The sequence below is a fragment of the Squalius cephalus genome (genome assembly GCF_949319135.1).
Source record: "Squalius cephalus genome assembly, chromosome: 22".
Classification (NCBI taxonomy): domain Eukaryota; kingdom Metazoa; phylum Chordata; class Actinopteri; order Cypriniformes; family Leuciscidae; genus Squalius; species Squalius cephalus.
The window spans coordinates 16,823,914-16,842,071 of NC_137143.1; positions in this window are offsets into that span (position 1 = coordinate 16,823,914).

Below are 18,158 nucleotides of genomic sequence, written 5' to 3' on the forward strand. Positions count from 1 at the left end.
TATTTATACCAAAAGGAAAACCCTGTCCCCCCTGGCAAATCGCACCTTTCTTACAACCATGTTTTTAAAAACTCTTTCTGTATAGGGAACCCCATAAAGTGTTTTTTTTTTTCCTGTTTTTAACAGAACTGCTTTTGAAATTACGATTGGAGTCATTATACAAATGTAAATTCAGTCATTCTGTTTGATACTATTTGTTCCTTAGTGTGAAATGGAAATGCATGGTGGTCATTTTATTTTATAAATATGAGAAGAAAAAAAAAAGATTTATTCTTCCGAGTCTGTAGTTCATCACGTCTGTAGTTCATCATCATCAAGTCTGACCATAATACAGTATTCATTGTAATTATACTTTTCAAAGAGGGGAGGGATTACATAGAGGTGGAGTCTCTGAACAAAGCATGTAAATTAAGTATGAACACACCCTACTCTGAGAGCGCTACCAGTCCAATTGAATCAGCATAACTTATTCAAATGCTGATACTGGCCAGGAACTCCGGTTCCATGAGCCAATCCCAGAGCCATTAAAGACAAAATGTGAAAGTCTCCCCTACAGCTAATCCAATCATCCTAACGATTCATCGTCTAGGGCTGGGGCTCGAGCCATTAAAGACAAAAGGTGCGTCTGGGGCTACGGGCTCGAACCATTAAAGACAAAAGGTGACTTACAATAGAGAAAAACAGGACTGGCAGAATCTGTTGTTACTATTATCCTAACCTAACCTTAAATTGCTAACTTAAATGTACTCAACTTTTACTGTTGCAACCTAAATTAAACATTTCATAAAGTTGTAATACAACATTTCCCCCTTTGAGAGTTCTAATAACTCTCACAAAATACAAATTTAGACACTTAAAAGTTCATTCTTGTAACTTGAAAAAGTTACAGGCACATAGCAAGTTCTTTCTTGTAACGTGTGATAGTCAGGCACATAGCATGTTCTGTGTTGTTCATCTGTAATTGCATGCTGACACAGAAACGCATGCAATTAGGGTCTGTGAAGTCCGTACGAGTAATAGTCTTTTCTGGTTGGAACTGTTATTTCCTTGTGAGAGGCGTGAGTCATTTGTTGGTTGACCCACTCGATACTAACAGGTTTCCGAACCATGAAGAATTATCTTCAGTCATCTGGTGTAATTTTGTTGAAATTTGTTGTAATTTTGTTGAAATCAAGAATGTCTTGTTGGATTTTGTTCAAGTTCTCTGATGGATGACTGAAGTTCCCGTAGGTCTCTGCGTTGTGTATTTTTTCCTTTTTCTTTTGGGATAGTTCGTTCAGCAATGGGTCTAGTTGTCTTCTTGAGGTTGTGGCTTCATATGCAGGTGAGACGTCGTTGCATATGGATTTTTTTTTAAACAGCCATCAAGTGTTTATCTGCACAGAGTAAGAAAGAAAACAAAAGACGACAGAGCAGTATTTGTTCAAACACTAGGGTTGTAGCAGTATTTGTGTAAATACGGTTGTATCGTTTTCAGAGTCTGCTGTTGTTGTTTCATTCTTTCCCTATTTCTTACTTGATTCGACAGCTATGGACCAGTGAGGTGGGGATAAGAGGGGGGATGAGGAAATCTTGACCACAAGGTTTTGCCCCGAGGCCTGTTGCACTCCCTGGGCTCCGCACTGGTCTGTGTGTCCTATTCTGTCCCTGTTGTGTGCACACTGTACAGTGTGTGAGAAAAATTGGCACATTTCCATTCTCCAGTGAAACATCAGTCCTAATAAACATCATAACAGAGGATGGTTGTCTAACTGCAATATTCTGTGGTATAACATTTACGGCTGTGACTCTACTTAACCAGGGTTCCCCAAAAGAAGGCTGAGACAGTCACGTTCTATTAAACAAAAATCAGACTTTCATCTTTGTTGTTGTTTCTGGGGAAATTAAGCACTCACAGCCTAAATGGTTAATACCGTATCAAGTTGCCCCACGAGTTTAATGACGAGGGGAGGGGCTGCTTCAGAATAGCAAGCAGGCTGAGCAGAAGCTGAGTAACCTTGTTAACTTCTTTAAAATGATTTTTGCTTTTCCTACACTCATTCATCCAATGGCCATGTTTACCACAGTAATTACAGCTGCCCTCTCTCTTAGGACGTTTGCATTTCTGTTCATTCTCTGTGTTGCCCTTAAAGGATGCTGCTGCAATTTTTACTCTTGCCTTGACATCAGAGTCTCTTTCCCAAGTAGCTAACCTGTCCAAGTTGTTTTGCAGGGTTCTACTGGACCATGTTAATTCTAAGTAAGGCAATGCATTTTTATGTTCTGACAGAAGACCCTGAAACCATGCGCGAACTAGGGGACCATTATCATCTAGCACCTTCTCTGAAGTGTCAGCAATCCCGCTGTAAGCTGCAGCGGTCTAGCAAAATCTTTCAGTGTATTCACAAACAGTTTCACCTTTCTTCTGTACAAAACTAGTGATCTTTGACCAGTCCACGTTCGGTCCAACAATGTCTGTTAACACTCTCAGAACTCCCTCTCTCAATTAATCTTTTCTGGCATTTTGAAACTCAGAATTGTTTACAGCATTTTCAAAATCATTGAATTCTGACTCAGTCAAAATCTGTGATATTAGCTGGGTGACTTCAGCTAGAGACATATCGTAGAGCCGCATCTTTTTGGACAATTCTCTCCTACACTCAGAAAAAATTCTTTGCACTGATGGCAAACTTTCAGCAATTCTCTCTATATCTTTAGGACCTAAAGCTGTGTTGACTGCTTGTAGCTGCAGTATGGGGGTTGCAAATGGAACTGTATCAACACCTTTTCCCTGAGGCTTTTGTCTAGCTCCACACACTTCAACTTTGTTATGGGCCACCTTTGTCTTGAGACAGGACACGTGAGTCTGCAATTGTTTTATCTGTTCTTTTAACTTAGCAATACACTGAGCTTGTTCTTGTGCAATGGATAAGCTAAATTCTCTGTGACAACAGATAATGGCTTTCACATTGTTCTTGCGAATACTTGCTCCTAGTATCTTTTTACAATCTTCAATAGACCATACTTTGTCTGCATCAATGCCAAATTTCTATGTCAAATTCAATCTGACTGACTCAGTCACTGAGTCCATGTGCTCTGATAACAAAGACTTGAATTCACTATCTGACCATAAAGGTGTAGCTAGTCCAGCTTTCTCAGTTGTTGGAATCAGCCTAGCATTCCTTCTAACCATTTTGTGAGTTTCTTTGTTACCACACAATCAAAAACACTAAACTTCTCTGATCAACAGAGGATACACATGTTAACACAGATCAACTATTGTTAACCTTCCTTGCCCAGAGCAAAGGATAACACAAATTACTAGCACTTTACGCTAAACTTCCCTGCCTGAAAACAGAGGATTAATTTCATCTCTAAAAGACAACTTTTAGAGGATATCTTTAGTTAACCAAACTCTACAGCTGTTTGTTAACTACTTCTCTGAACGGCGCAGAGGATATCAAACTTGTACTGGTTTGCAGTGGTTCTTTTGAATAGAGTAGCACTCTCCAACCCTTGGTTGTAAAGAAAGCTTCAGTCTGGAAATCTTTGTTCAGCTGGAAGTTTCGCTCTGGATTCCAAAAGATGCAGTCTGGAAAGCAGATCTTTGTTTGAGCTTGAAGTTTTCAATCTGGAGGAAGCTGGAAAGATTCAGTCTGGCAATCTTTGTTTAGCTGGAAGTTTTGCTCTGGATTCCAAAGGATGCAGTCTGGAAAGCAGGTCTTTGTTGAGCTTTCTGTTTCAATCTGGATTCAGGTGAAGAAGCTGGAACTCTATCCGGGTCACGGCACCAAATTGTTGGGAACTTTTTATTCCTTCATCGAAGCAAAAACCAGGAGACTTGAGATGGATCTTATAAGCAGAAGAGATTTATTCTTCCGAATCTGTAGTCCATCACGTCTGTAGTTCATCATCATCAAGTCTGACCATAATACAGTATTAATTGTAATTAAATTTTTCAAAGAGGGGAGGGATTACATAGAGGTGGAGTCTCTGAACAAAGCATGTAAATTAAGTATGAACACACCCTACTCTGAGAGCGCTACCAGTCCAATTGAATCAGCATAACTTATTCAAATGCTGATACTGGCCAGGAACTCCGGTTCCAAGAGCCAATCCCAGAGCCATTAAAGACAAAATGTGAAAGTCTCCCCTACAGCTAATCCAATCAACCTAACGATTCATCGTCTAGGGCTGGGGCCCGAGCCATTAAAGACAAAAGGTGCGTCTGGGGCTACGGGCTCGAACCATTAAAGACAAAAGGTGACTTACAATAGAGAAAAACAGGACTGGCAGAATCTGTTGTTACTATTATCCTAACCTAACCTTAAAATGCTAACTTAAATGTACTCAACTTTTACTGTTGCAACCTAAATCAAACATTTCATAAATTTGTAATACAACACACTCGACACGATTTTACTAGAAAGCACACAAGTGCGGTTATCCAGCAATCAGTGTGTGCACGTACACGAGAGAAAAGCACTCTTCATTCGTCTCATTCCTCAATAGAATAGTAAAAAATAATATGAGCCTTGCACCTAATTTATTTTCACTGACTGCGAGATAGGCCTATGACGGTCTTTTGTTGTATTTTTTGTTTGTTTGTTTATCGCGCTGCTTCCCCGATGAATAGGCTTCTGTTGCCTATATGAAATATAGGCTATATTTTTGTCGTCTCTATTTTTTATCTTTTGATTCTATTTTTCAGTTCTAAAAGTTTGTTTAAAATTTACTAATACAAATTTAATTTTTTTTTTTTTTTAAATTGAACCAATTCTGTTGTAGCCTAATAGGCATAGGCATGGGTGTAGATTACGCGGGGGACGTCCCCCCCCCACTTTTTATAAAATGTAAATTCATCCCCCGCACTTTTTCATAGGGCAAGTGTGTCCACGACAAGCTGAGGTTTTCGCGGGTGTGTATAGCCTACATCGAGATTTAAAATCCAAAGAGTCAAGGATAGTCTATCTACATACGTGACTTTCACGTTTCCATGGTAATCAGTCACTCGCGCATCACGACACACCTATCCGCGCCCAATCCATTTTTTTCATAGAGGTCATCGCAATGAGTTCAAAACGGCAAAAAAACTCTTCACTCCTTTTTCACGAAAAAGTCAAGCACTGTAAGTAAGTTGTCATGTGGTATCCGAATTGGGTTGCACAATGATGAATAACTCTGTCTATTTCTCTTGTTGAATAATTAACAAGTTTACTACTAAAAATATTCACTACCCGCGAAACGTGCACTTATTTTCAATCTTTTTTTAATCGTAATGTCTTTTATTTTCACAGATGTTATCAAAGCTCTTCAAATTAGAATAAACATGGTGATTGTTAATGCTGAATTTGTATTTTCATGCATTAACAGCCTGCTTGAATCAGGCAGCGTTGTAACGTGTACATGATGACAAACTTTAAGTTCTCTTGAAAAAGCCTAACCAGAAAGTTTGAAGTAGTTTTAAAAGCTTGAAGTTTGAAGGTTTTCAATTGGAAAGTTTTAGTTTAGTAAGACAGACAGACAGACAGATAGATAGATAGAATTATATTAATAATATTAATAATAAATAGGGAATCACAGATAGCCTAATGCAAGGATGTGTTATGAAGGTGCAAGGAGATGAACCCAAATGCAGACAGTATGCAAGTGAACTACATTTATTACAGAAAAACAGGGAAAACAAAACCCACGAGGGGGCAAAACAAGACAGGATCGACTATATAAGACTAACAAGACTAGACTAAGACTCAGACAGAAAACTGAACAATAAACTAACAGCTAAGACAGGATCAAACTCTTCACAAGACTTTCAACAGGTTACTCACGGTTGGTTTCACATAAAGAATGACAATGAACCGGCACAGGACAGCAAACACAAGGGGATTAAATAGGGAGAAACTAATGAGGGAAACAGGTGACAAGGGTAAAGCAATGAAGACTAAACGAGGATAACAAGGGGGGCGGGGCAAGGAACGAGACAACACAAGCACATGGCCAGCAAAAGGCCATGTGTGTGAACATAAAACATGGGTCTGTCATGATTCTGCCACAAGACAAGAGAAAAATCAACAACAAGATGGCAGAATCATGACAGGATGATTCTGATTTAATTTAATTTAATGTTAAGTGGTGATTGATTGCCTGTAGTTGATAATACACTGACGGTAACAAAGTTTCGCTGTTTTAGTTTGAAATGAAAGATGGAGCATAGGCTACATTTATTAAAATTAAGGAAAAAATGCCCTTTATAAAGGTAAAAAATGTATTCTGATAAGAGTGTTTTCCAACAGTGATGTAATGAAACATTGACAATTTAAGTTTGAAGGGAGCCTCTGTTTAGTCTATAGGAAATGTAATTTTGCCAAAAGAAGAACTTTTATTTTAAATAAATGTTATTTTTAAAGCAGCCTACTTCAGTGTGACATTTTACCATATTATCATGCTTAACACTGAGAATTTGAATAATTGTAATTGTGATGATCAAATATCATAGGTTTGGGCGGATGGCGGGTGGATTTTTTATTTTTAACAGCAGATTCGGGTGACTCAAAGTGCACCAGATTAATGAATTTATCTTTAAAATGTAAAAAAATTCTTACGGGGGGGCATGCCCCCGGACCCCCCTAGAGGTACCGAGCTCTACCCACAAAGTAGGCTATATAATGGTCTATGAAAAATACACATTTTATTATCTTATTATTAAAATACATGATCAGGATTTTACCACCTCCGCCTAGTTTGGAGCCAGGAAAAACCCTGCATGTGCGATATAAAGTACTGAACATCTGTCTTTCTTTCTTTCGTTCTTTCTGTTTTATTGCTTTAAAAATAAATAGCATATTAAGCCAATTAAGCAAAAACCTGTCAACAAAAGTCTGAAAAAATACTGGTATTACACTTGACATTCTGTCCCCCTCACTTTTGAAATGATGGCTACGCCCCTGGGCATTAGCTGTTTATTTATTTTTGTTCTAAAAGTTTGTTCTGTTTAATCAGTCTCATTCTTGTTGAAATAATGAACAAAAGTTTTTTTACGATACGTTGTGCTTTTTTTTTATAAACATATAGCCTACAAACAGAGATATATAATAGTTCACTGTTCGTTCAAATAACAGTCTATATTTATGTATTGTTTGTTTAAACAGCATTAACCAAATTTTCTTTATTTATTTAATAATACAATTATTATTGTAACATGCAGTTTCAACTGCACCAAATATTAGGTTGTTTCATTATTGTACAGCAAATGTCAATAGCTCTTTCTTTTTTTTCATGTTTATTGTAGGCTTATTTGGAAATTACCATAGTATTTCATCCTTAGGCTACTGTTAATTGACATTATCCCCACTTATGTTTCAAAATGCGGCAATTGCAACTGGTATTTGCAATTGCTGAGAATATGTGCATTCCTACCAGGACTCACTTAACCTACAAAATTGACAAACCATGGTTCCCTTTCGTTAGGGAACTCTCACTGCGTCGTTGAAAACGACTCTTTGGGGACGCTCCCTTAGCATGCGCCTCTGAAGTATGAATGAAACTAATCCAATCCTGATTGGTGTTGCGTCATGACGTAACATGTGACGGCATAACCGGATGCATAAAAGTGACGCTGACACACACACACATTAGCTTTTGCTCTTCAGCAAGCGTTCTCTGTGAAACTGTCTGTCTTATTTGGTGTTGTTTGTCCCATAAGAATTGTCCCACTACATTGCAATGTAGAATCTAGTAGTGTTGTCATAAATATCGATATTTCGATAAATATCGATACTGAAATATCTGAACGGTACCAATATTAATTTCCCGAAGTATCGATACTAGCCGCGCTTTCACTTTCACTTCTCTCCAAAGGCGCGTTGACAAACACCACACGCGCACTCGTCTCATTCGCTCTGGTTAAATAGCAAAAGTGAAGTGAATGGGGCCGATCACATCTGACGCGTTTTTTGCAATGAGAGGCGCCTATTTTCAATTGGTTTCCAGCAAGCATTCTGCGCGCTGTTTATGAGCCTCGCGGGCCTTCCGTTTTAGTGATGAAAGCTAGTTGCTTGAACGCCCGGAGAGTGCGATGATGGAGGGTAAACTTGTCGTTCTGTGTGATCTTAGACAAGTACATTTTAACTGTGGTCAAATGTAAATTAACTTGTGCTTATTTAACTTTATTCAAGAATTATTATTTAATTCTGCAATTTGCCTTCATTAGCAAATATCATCAATTTGATTACACAGATACTAATTAAACTAAACTGAGCTAGACAAGTGATTTGACACAATCTGTATTGTTAAAAGCACTATATAAATAAAGGTGACTTGACTTGACTTCATGTCGATCCAGTGAGCATTGTTTTCGCGTGTGATGCACACACGTTTGCATTAAAATCTGTTCATCAAATAACGATAATGTATTAACCAGCATTTATGCTTTTGAACAAGTGCACTACCTCAGGACATTTTTGTTCATGTAAAATATACCTCATTGTCATGTTCTAAACTTGTTATATTTAGCTCTAAATAAAAATAAAAAAAACCTTAATATTGTGGCAGTTTTTTTCTCCGTGGTATATCGAAAATGGTATCGAATATCGATATTTTTCAAGTTATCGTATCGAAGTTAGAAATTCTAGTATCGTGACAACACTAGAATCTAGTGGCTCGGATTTCGCGTTTGCCGAGGCAGCGCGTAGATTACGGGTCTACTCTGCAATAAAGATTCTGTGACTGGGATCTCGCGTTTGCCTAGACAGTGCGTAGATTACGAGGCTACTCTGCAATAAAGATTCTGTGGCTGAGATCTCGCGTTGCTGAGGCAGCACGTAGATTAAAAGTGTGCATTGCAATACAGAATCTATAGTGGCCTGGATCTCGCGTTTGCCGAGGCAGCGCGTAGATCACGGCTACTCTGCAATAAAGATTCTGTGTGGGTGCGAGGCATGCACAGTCAGCTCCTGAGGGTGCTGGCTGTGTTCATTGAGAAATATCTTGACGCACACAGCCGTGCGTTTCAGGTGTTTCAGCCTCGCGTCAGATTATTTTATGGTCCCAAGGGAAAATATTATCTATAAGAGCAATATATGTCCCGAGGGTTCAGAATCAGGGAGCAGACATCCTATCGTGGCAGGGGCTGAGGCCTGGGGAATGGAGACTCCATCCAGAGGTGGTGGAGTTGATATGGCAGAGATTTGGACCAATGGAAGTGGATCTGTTTGCGTCTCGTGGGACGTCCCACAGTCCACTTTGGTTCTCCCTCACTCGCCATGGTACAGGCCTGGGCGAGGCTTCGCCTGTACGCTTTTTCCCTGATCGCTCTGCTCCCGGGAGTCCTGGAGAGGGTCCGTCAGGAGGGAATCAGTCTTCTTCTGGTAGCCCTGTTTTGGCCAGCCCAAGTATGGTTTTCGGCCTTATTTTCACTCCTGATAGCTCCGCCATGGCAGATTCCTCTGAGGAGGGATCTGTTGTCTCAGGCGGAGGGCACTATATTCCATCCTCACCCGGAGCTGTGGAAATTGTGGGTCTGGCCTCTGAGGGGGCTCAGTACCTAGATGCTGGTCTATCATATGGGGTGGTTGAAACCATACTTATCTCTAGGGCTCCGTCTACTAGGAGATTATATGGTCTCAAGTGGAATGTTTTTCCACTTGGTGTAGAGAACATAAGTTAGGTCCAGTTAACTGCCCAGTGGCCTCAGTTCTGGAGTTTCTTCAAGATCGTTTCTCTGCGAATCTCTCCCCGTCCACACGTAAGGTTTACGTGGCTGCCATTGCGGCGTTCCATGCACCACTGGGCCTTTGGGGAGGCACCAACTGTTCATACTATTTCTCCATGGTACATGGAGGATGAGACTGACAGTCAGGTCCAGGGTTCCTTCCTGGTACCTGGCGGTGGTTCTCGAAGGGCCATCCCTGGCTCCCTTCGAATCCCTTCAGTCGGCTTTGCCCAGGAACACACGTTCAAGATAGCCTTTCTCTTAGCTATTTCTTTAAAGAGACCGGGAGATCTCCAAGCCCTGGTATTAACGCCAGCTTGCTTGGGGTTTGCCCCGGCGGAGTTAAGGCCATCCTGCATCCGAGACCCAGCTATGTGCCTTAAGTGCAATCTAACATGGCTAGGTCCATTGTCCTGCAAGCATTTCATCCTCCACCACATGTGTCGGCAGAAGAGGAGAGGTTCCTTGCTCTGCCTGTCAGAGTTCCGAGCATTACCTTGAGAGGTCCTCTTCTTGGAGGAGGTCGGACCTACTGTAGTGTGTTTTGGGTCACCTAATAAGGGGCTCCCGGCTAAACAAACCATAAGTAGGCCTACAAGTTGCGCTCTGTTCACTGTCTGGTTCATCTTATACCAGCCTACAGGCAGAAACTTACATCATCTAAACCTGTAGTAAAGACTGTAAAGAGATGGACCAACAAAATATAGTGGACATTACAAGCCTGTTTCGACTGCACTGATTGGAGTGTTTTTAAAGCTGCTTTCACCGATCTGGACGAGACGTAACATCATATATCAGTTTCTGTGAGAATATGTGCATTCCTACCAGGACTCATTTAACCTACAAAATTGACAAACCATGGTTCGTCAGGCCAAAGAAGATGCCTACAGGAATGGGGACAGAGTCTTGTATAATCAGGCCAAAAACACACTGACAAAGGAGATCAGAGTGGCTAAGAGAAGCTACTCTAAAAAGCTGAAAAAACAGTTATCAGCCAGTCACCCTGCATCAGTGTGGAAAGGCCTGAAAAACATCACCAATTACAAGGCACCAATTACAAGGCACCATCCCCCAGCACTGTGTCGATTCAACAATTGGCCGATGATCTGAATTAATTTTATTGCACCAGGCCTAGATGCCGTTTCACCAGCCTGTCTGAAATCCTGTGTTGACCAGCTGGCCCATATCTTCACAAAGATCTTCAACAGATCACTGGAGCTATGCAAAGTCCCTTCATGCTTTAAATGCTCCACCATCATCCCCCAAAGACGACAGAGCAGTATTTGTTGTAAATGACTGTAAACACTAGGGTTGTATGCTTTTTTTGTTTTTTTTATGTTTCGATCTGAGTCTGCAATTGTTGTTCCTTCTTTCCCTATTTCTTAATTCCTGCGACACCTAAAGAACAGTGAGGTAAGGATGGTCTAGTGGATGGGGAAGGCCTATGAGGGAGTCTTCACTGCAGGGTGGCCCCCGAAGCCTGTTGCATTCGGTTCTTCCCTGGGCTCCTCACTGGTCCATGTCCTATCCTATTCCTGTAGGTGGGGGGAACAACTTTACAGTGTGACCCATGAGTCCAGGTTTTCCTTCCCTGACACAACACTGCAGCTGCTGTAATCAACATCACTTGATGTGGTATGTGCCACTTAGGTTCTAATGGCATGTTTCTGAATGACTTTATCATGACCCATTGACCTGGGAGGATTGCGTGTCCTCCTTCTGGAGTCTGCCAACATGACTCAACTCTCTCTTTGGCACTCTGTATTGCCTTTGTGAGGTTTTCACAGTAAGTGATCAGGGCATTTGAGGCAATGTGCAGATCATTATTTCTAAGATCAATCACACCTGGCATCTGCATTGGGCGTCCAGTAATAATCTCATGAGGGATCAGTCCTACTGATCTGTTAGGTGACGCTCTCATACTACACGGTACTGCTGGCAGCGCTTCGACCCATCGTACTCCTTCCTGATGCATTTTGCATAGCCTGGTTTTGATTGTTCTGTTTGCTCGTTCAACCTGTCCTGATGCTTATAGCCTGTATGGGAAGTGAAGATTCCACTTAAAATTCTAGACACTTCCTTGACTACCTGTCCTGTAAAGTGTGTACCTTGATTTCAGTCAATGCAATCTGGTAATCCCCATCTGGGGATGAAATCAGTGACAATACATTTAGCAGTATGTGCAGCTGTAGCACACCTTGTTGTATAAGCTTCTATCCATCTTGAGAACTTGTCTATTACTACCAAAATGTCAGTTTTTCCCTTACAAGGAGGCAACGATATGTAGTCAACTTGCAGGTGAGGAAATGGTCCTGGTGGAGCTTGGGTATATGTAACGCCTCTCTTGACTGTTTCGGTGGCTACCTTTCTGAATTTTGGATTCCACCATTGATTTGAGAACCTGTGATTCATCGTTGCTGGACCACTGTGACCCAAATTGTGTATTTGTTGAGCCAAATATGGCAGTAGTGATTCGGGAGCATCATACTTCCCCCCTTTGGTCCAGCAGCCTGATGAATCCACGGTGGCTCTTTTGTCTAACCATGTCCATGCTTTATATAGAGGAACGAATTTGTACAGATCAATGATTGATTCAGGAGGTAGAATTGTCTTCTGTGCTGTACTAACTGAACACACTTGTACAGTTGCATAGGAATAAGCCTGTTTAGCCACTACATCAGCAAGAGCATTACCTTTAGCTTCCATAGTATTAGTTGTGAGATGTGCTTTCACTTTGATCACAGCTAATTTCTTTGGAAGTTTCATGGCAAACATTAGATCTTTCACTAATCCAGCATGCTTAATGGGGGATCCAGCAGAAGTTAGAAACTGTCTGCTTTGCCAAATGACACCAAAATCATGAATTACCCCAAAAGCATACCTGGAATCTGTGTAGATATTTGCAACCGATCCTGAAGCTAGCGTGCATGCTCTAGTTAAGGCTACTAGTTCTGCAGCTTGAGCTGAAAAATTATCTGGAAGGTGACCTGAAGCTACCACTTCAGTGGTGGAAGTTACTGCATAATCTGTTCGTCTGTTACCTTCAATGACTTGAGCTGAACCATCAACAAACAACTCATATTCTGCATTCTCTATGGGAGTTTCTGTTACTTCACTCGTAGGTGTGTATGGAAGCGTAACACAATTGTGAATCATTTCTCCTTCATCCTCTAACACAGTGGTTCCCAAACCTGTCCTGGAGTACCCCCAACACTGCACATTTTCATTGTATCCCTAATCAAAGACACCTGATTCAACCCATGTAATAATGAGCTGATGAGTTGAATCAGGTGTGTTTGATTAGGGAGACAAAGAAAACGTGCAGTGTTGGGGGTACTCCAGGACAGGTTTGGGAACCACTGCTCTAACACAACTTCAGTCATTGCAGACATCATACATGAGGATGGGTTCGTGACTGGCGCACACTGTAAAACAATGTTCGGGGCTGTGAGGGTTGTTAACCAATTTCCCCAACAAGAGGAGGTGACATATGTGACTTTCGCTTGATTCATTAGTGCAGACACTGCATGAGGGCATTTTACATTCACAGTCTGTCCTAACACCATTACTGATTAAGCCTGAAGAGCTAGATGAACTGCCTGCACTGCTCTAAGACATGGGCCCATACCTTGAGCAACTATGTCAAGTTTACCAGAATAATAATGAATTGGGCGTAAACTGCCCCCATGATATTGCATTAGACATGCAGTCATAAAGCCGAAGTGTTCATGGACATAAAGCACAAAGGGTCTATCAGATTGTGCAATTCATAATGTTGGTGCTTGACATAGTGCTCTCTTCAAATCATTGTAAGCTTTGAGATGAAGTTCTTCCATACAAACAGTATTGGAATCTTTACCATGGCCTTTCAATAAGTCATAGAGCGGCTGAGCAATCGAGGCATAGTCTTCAATCCAAGGTCTACAGTAACCTGCTGTTCCTAAAAATTATCGGAGTATTTTAATGGTAGTAGGTGGAGGTATGGCTTGTACTAATGTGGCTCGATCCTGGGTAATGGATCTATTTCCTGCACCAATTGTTTGACCCAGAAACATGACTTGGTTTTTTAGCAATTTGAGCTTTGTAAAAGCTGCGTTTGTGTCCTCTTTTCTGCAAATAGTCCAACAATGTTGCCAATTCAGTTTTCTGTACCTCATGATCTGTTGAGGCAATCAAAATATCATCGACATATTGAATCATAGTGGACTGTTTGACTGGACATTCTGGGTCACATAAATCATGTCTTACAGCCTGATGGTATATGAATTCTGAAATCCCTGTGACAACCATGTCGACTGGTATTGCCCATAGTCAAATGTAAAAGCTAACCATGTCTGGCTGTCAGAGTGTAAGGGTACAGAAAAGAATCCATTAGACATATCGATTACTGAAAAAACTATTAGACATATCGATTACTGAAAAAAACAATCTAATGGTAAGCCATTACAAATTGTAGATGGATCTGCTACTAGGGGGGTGATTTAATCAATATATTTTTATTGGCAACTCTGTAGTCTATGGTGAGTCTCCATGTCCCATTGGATTTCTTGATGGGCCATGTGGGTGAGTTACAGGAACTGTTGGTTTTAATAGCACTCCTTGCTTCAGCAACTTTCTACAATAGGTTTGATTCCCTGTATAGCTTCCTTACTGATCGGATATTGTTTGGTAACCGGAGGTGGAGTTCCTGTCAATTTGACTGTTTCTACGCCTGTCAAAACCCCACAATCATCCTTGTCTTTAGCCTAAATTGGATGATTCTGTAAGAAAGCATACTCTGGAGGGGTTGCATTATTGGTAGAAACTTGTGCTGAGGAAATTTTTATGCTAGCAGATTCTGAGGACATGTCTAAAGTTATCTACCTGTAAATAAGTAAATTGCACAAACACATAGCAATTTTGTAGTCAGAGTTTTCAGGCCTAATTGTACCTCTATGGGCGGGGTTTCATACAAAACAGAATCTTCACCTATTACGCCAGTTAAACAAAATTTAGTTTTCTTGTACGGGAAGTAGGGCTTTCACTTTTGTGAAAAAATCCTGTTCGATTTTTGAGACATAATTGTTCATTGAATCGATTGTAAAATCGATTTTCCATGTCTAAAGACGTTTCCATTTTAAACGCCAAATATGGGCAAATCCACAGACAACTAACAGGCATTAGGACGAACGTAAAGAGGGCGCGCCGCATTTGAGACGTGCACAAGTCAGCAATATTCCTGATGATTTATTGGCGTGAGGTTTCGTGCACACTGACAAACCGGAGTGCAACATTCTCAAAAAAACAATAAGCAGAGTGGACTGCCATAACATCAATGAAAAACATTACTGCAGGCTTCAACATGGCTGTGTTTATGATTAGAAATGTCAAACAAATTTCGCCTACGTAGGCGATTGTAGACCGGAACCCGAATCTGTATCTGTATGCATGAGTCTGAATACCGGCAGAATTCACATTTTTGTAGTAAAAAGAGAAACATTATGCAGAAGTATAATTTGCTTTTATGCGTGTTTGTCAGAGCCCGCAGTTGCTGTGTGACGCACGTTCGCTGCGAGCATGTCGTGACGATCTGGACACGCTCCGAGAAAAGACTGTTAAAATCGATTCCATATTTTCGTTTTTCGAAACCTGTGTTGGTTGGTCCGATCGATTGTGCAATCGATTTTCGAGCGTAAAGTGACAGCCCTAACGGGAGGTTTGAACCTTTAGCCAATTTTGTAGGAATTACTGTAATTTCTGCACCTGTATCAAGCAAAAAGTCAGTCTTTCTCTTGTATGCTACCTTTCACAAAAAATATTTTGTTATTGTGATGGATCACGGGGGAAAGGTAGCTACTCACAGCCCCAACAATTGTTTTTTTCCTGTTCTTGTTGTGCTCTTAAAAGAGCCTGAGCGAGCTGTCCTAAAGTTTCAGTGGACACTGGCAGAACTATTTCAGGGTTCTAGGTGGGCTGAGAAGGAGCAGAATTATTCATAGTATTTCTTTTACTATCTTGAAACATCTTCCTACACTCTTTCTTCCAGTGTCCTAATTTTCCACAGTAGTTGCATTTGCCTTCTCTTTTAGGCCATCTATTGTCTTGATCGTTGTGTTAAATGTTGCTGCTGCTACTCTCACTTTGGCCTTAACATCAGCATCTCTTTCCCATGTAGCTAACCTGTCTAGATTACTTCTGAGAGTTCTGTTAGAACAAGTTAGATCCAGAAATGACAAGGCTCTTCTGTTCTCTGCTACAAGGCCATCTGACCAGATGCGGACTAGGGGTCCCTTGTCATCTAGTACACTTTCAGGATCATCAACTATTCCACTGTAAGTTACAGCTGATTGACAAAACTTTTCAGTGTATTCAGTCACAGTTTCTTCTTTCCTTTGCACACAGTTAGTGATTCTGGATCAGTCTATTTTGGGTCTCATGATATTCTTTAAAATTTTCAAAACACCTTTTCTCAAAACGCCTCTACTGGCATTTTGTAGTTCAGAAGTAACAGCAGACTCAAAACTGTTTAATTCAGATTCAGTTAGAATTTGTGACATCAGCTGTGTGACTTCTGATAACGACGTTGTAGAGATGTATTTTGCTGATCAATGCTCTTCTAAATTCAGAAAAATTTGTGCGTGCTGAGGGTAAGCTCTGGGATAGTCTCTCTATATCTTTAGGTCCTAACACTTTAGCAACAGTTTGTATTTGGACATCAGAAGAGTTGGGAGGAACACTTTCAGTTCCCTCAATTCCCTAAGATCTCCTAGCACCACATACCTTTACTAAGTCTACAGGCTCATCAGTTACTGATTGGATGGCTACATCTGTTTCAAAGAAAGCTTGTAAGTCAGGATAATGTTATCAGGCTGACTAACTTCTTCCACATCAGTTTTTTACTGCAGCTTTGTTGCGGTTTAATTTATTAGTCAAAGAGGATACTCTAACAAGGAGCTCTTTGTTCTGTTTCTCTAGTTCCGAGTTACGCTGAGACTGTTTTGTAGCTAGTGCTAAACAAAATTCTCTGTAGCAGCAGATAATGCCTTTCACATTGTTCTTGCGAACACTTGCTCCTACTACTTTTTACACTCATCTACCGACCAAGTCTTGTCTGGGTGAATCTCATATTTCTTATTAGTTAATTCTTGTCTAACTTTCTCAGTGACTATTAGGCTCATTTGTTCTCCTAACAGTGATTTTGAATTCGCTATCTGACCACAAAGGAGTAACAAGACCACCTTTTTCAGTTGTGGGGATCAGTCTAGCATTTTTTCTAAACAGTTTCTTTGTTACCACACAATCAAAAACACTAAAACTTCTCTGATCAACAGAGGGTAGACTTGTTAACACAGATCAACTATTGTTAACCTTCCTTGGCAGAGCAAAGGGTAACACAAATTACTAGCACTTTACGCTAATCTTCCCTTCCGAAACAAAGGGTAACCATTTCTTCTCTCCCGAAAACAGAGGATAACAATATATTAACACGTGATGCTAATCTTCCCTGCCTGAACAGAGGATAACCAATTCTTCCCTGCCGAAACAGAGTATAACCAATATTAGCACGTAATGCTAATCTTCCCTGCCTGAACAAAGGATAACCAATTCTTCCCTGCCGAAACAGAGGATAACCAATATTAGCACATAATGCTAATCTTCCCTGCCTGAACAGAGGATGACCAATTCTTCCCTGCTGAAACAGAGCATAACCAAAATTAGCACGTAAAGCTAATCTGAACAGAGGATAACTTTCATCTCTAAAAGAACATTTTTGAGGATAACTTAGTTTACCAAACACTACAGCTGTCTGTTAACTCTTCTCTGATGGTGCAGAGGATAACAAATTTGTCTTAAAGGTTCTTTTGGATAGAGTGGCACTCACTAACCCTTGACTGTACAAAAAAGATTCAGTCTGGAATGCAGTCAGATCTTTGTTGAGCTTGAAGTTTCAATCTGGATTCAGGTGAGGAGCTCTATCCGGGTCACAGCACCAGAACTGTTATAAACTTTTCTTTGTCGAAGCAGAGACCAAGAGACGTTGGGATATCTTTCAAGCAGAAGTTACTCTTTATTGAAAACTCGCTGTGCGTCGCTGTAGTCATGATTATAGCTGACTATAGCTCAGCACAGTAGAGTTTATACCTATCAAGGGGGAGGGATTACATAGAGGTGGAGACAATCTGAACAAGGCATGCAAATGCAGTACAGGAGTCAGCCCGTTACCGGAAAAATCCCCAGCCCTGATCTCATCAGCATAACAGTGTCATTCATGTGCATAGATGCTAATCCAATCAGCCTGACAGTATCGCCCATACCTTCACATTATCATAGAGACAAAGGCACAGATGTGCATTGAGCTTAAAGGAACACTATGTAGCTTTTCAACCTTCATAATATATTTCCAAGACCCTTGTGATGGTACATCGACTTACAATAGGTTGAATGACACGTCTGCCATAGCCTGACGGGGTCTGTATCGCTTTTACTGGCA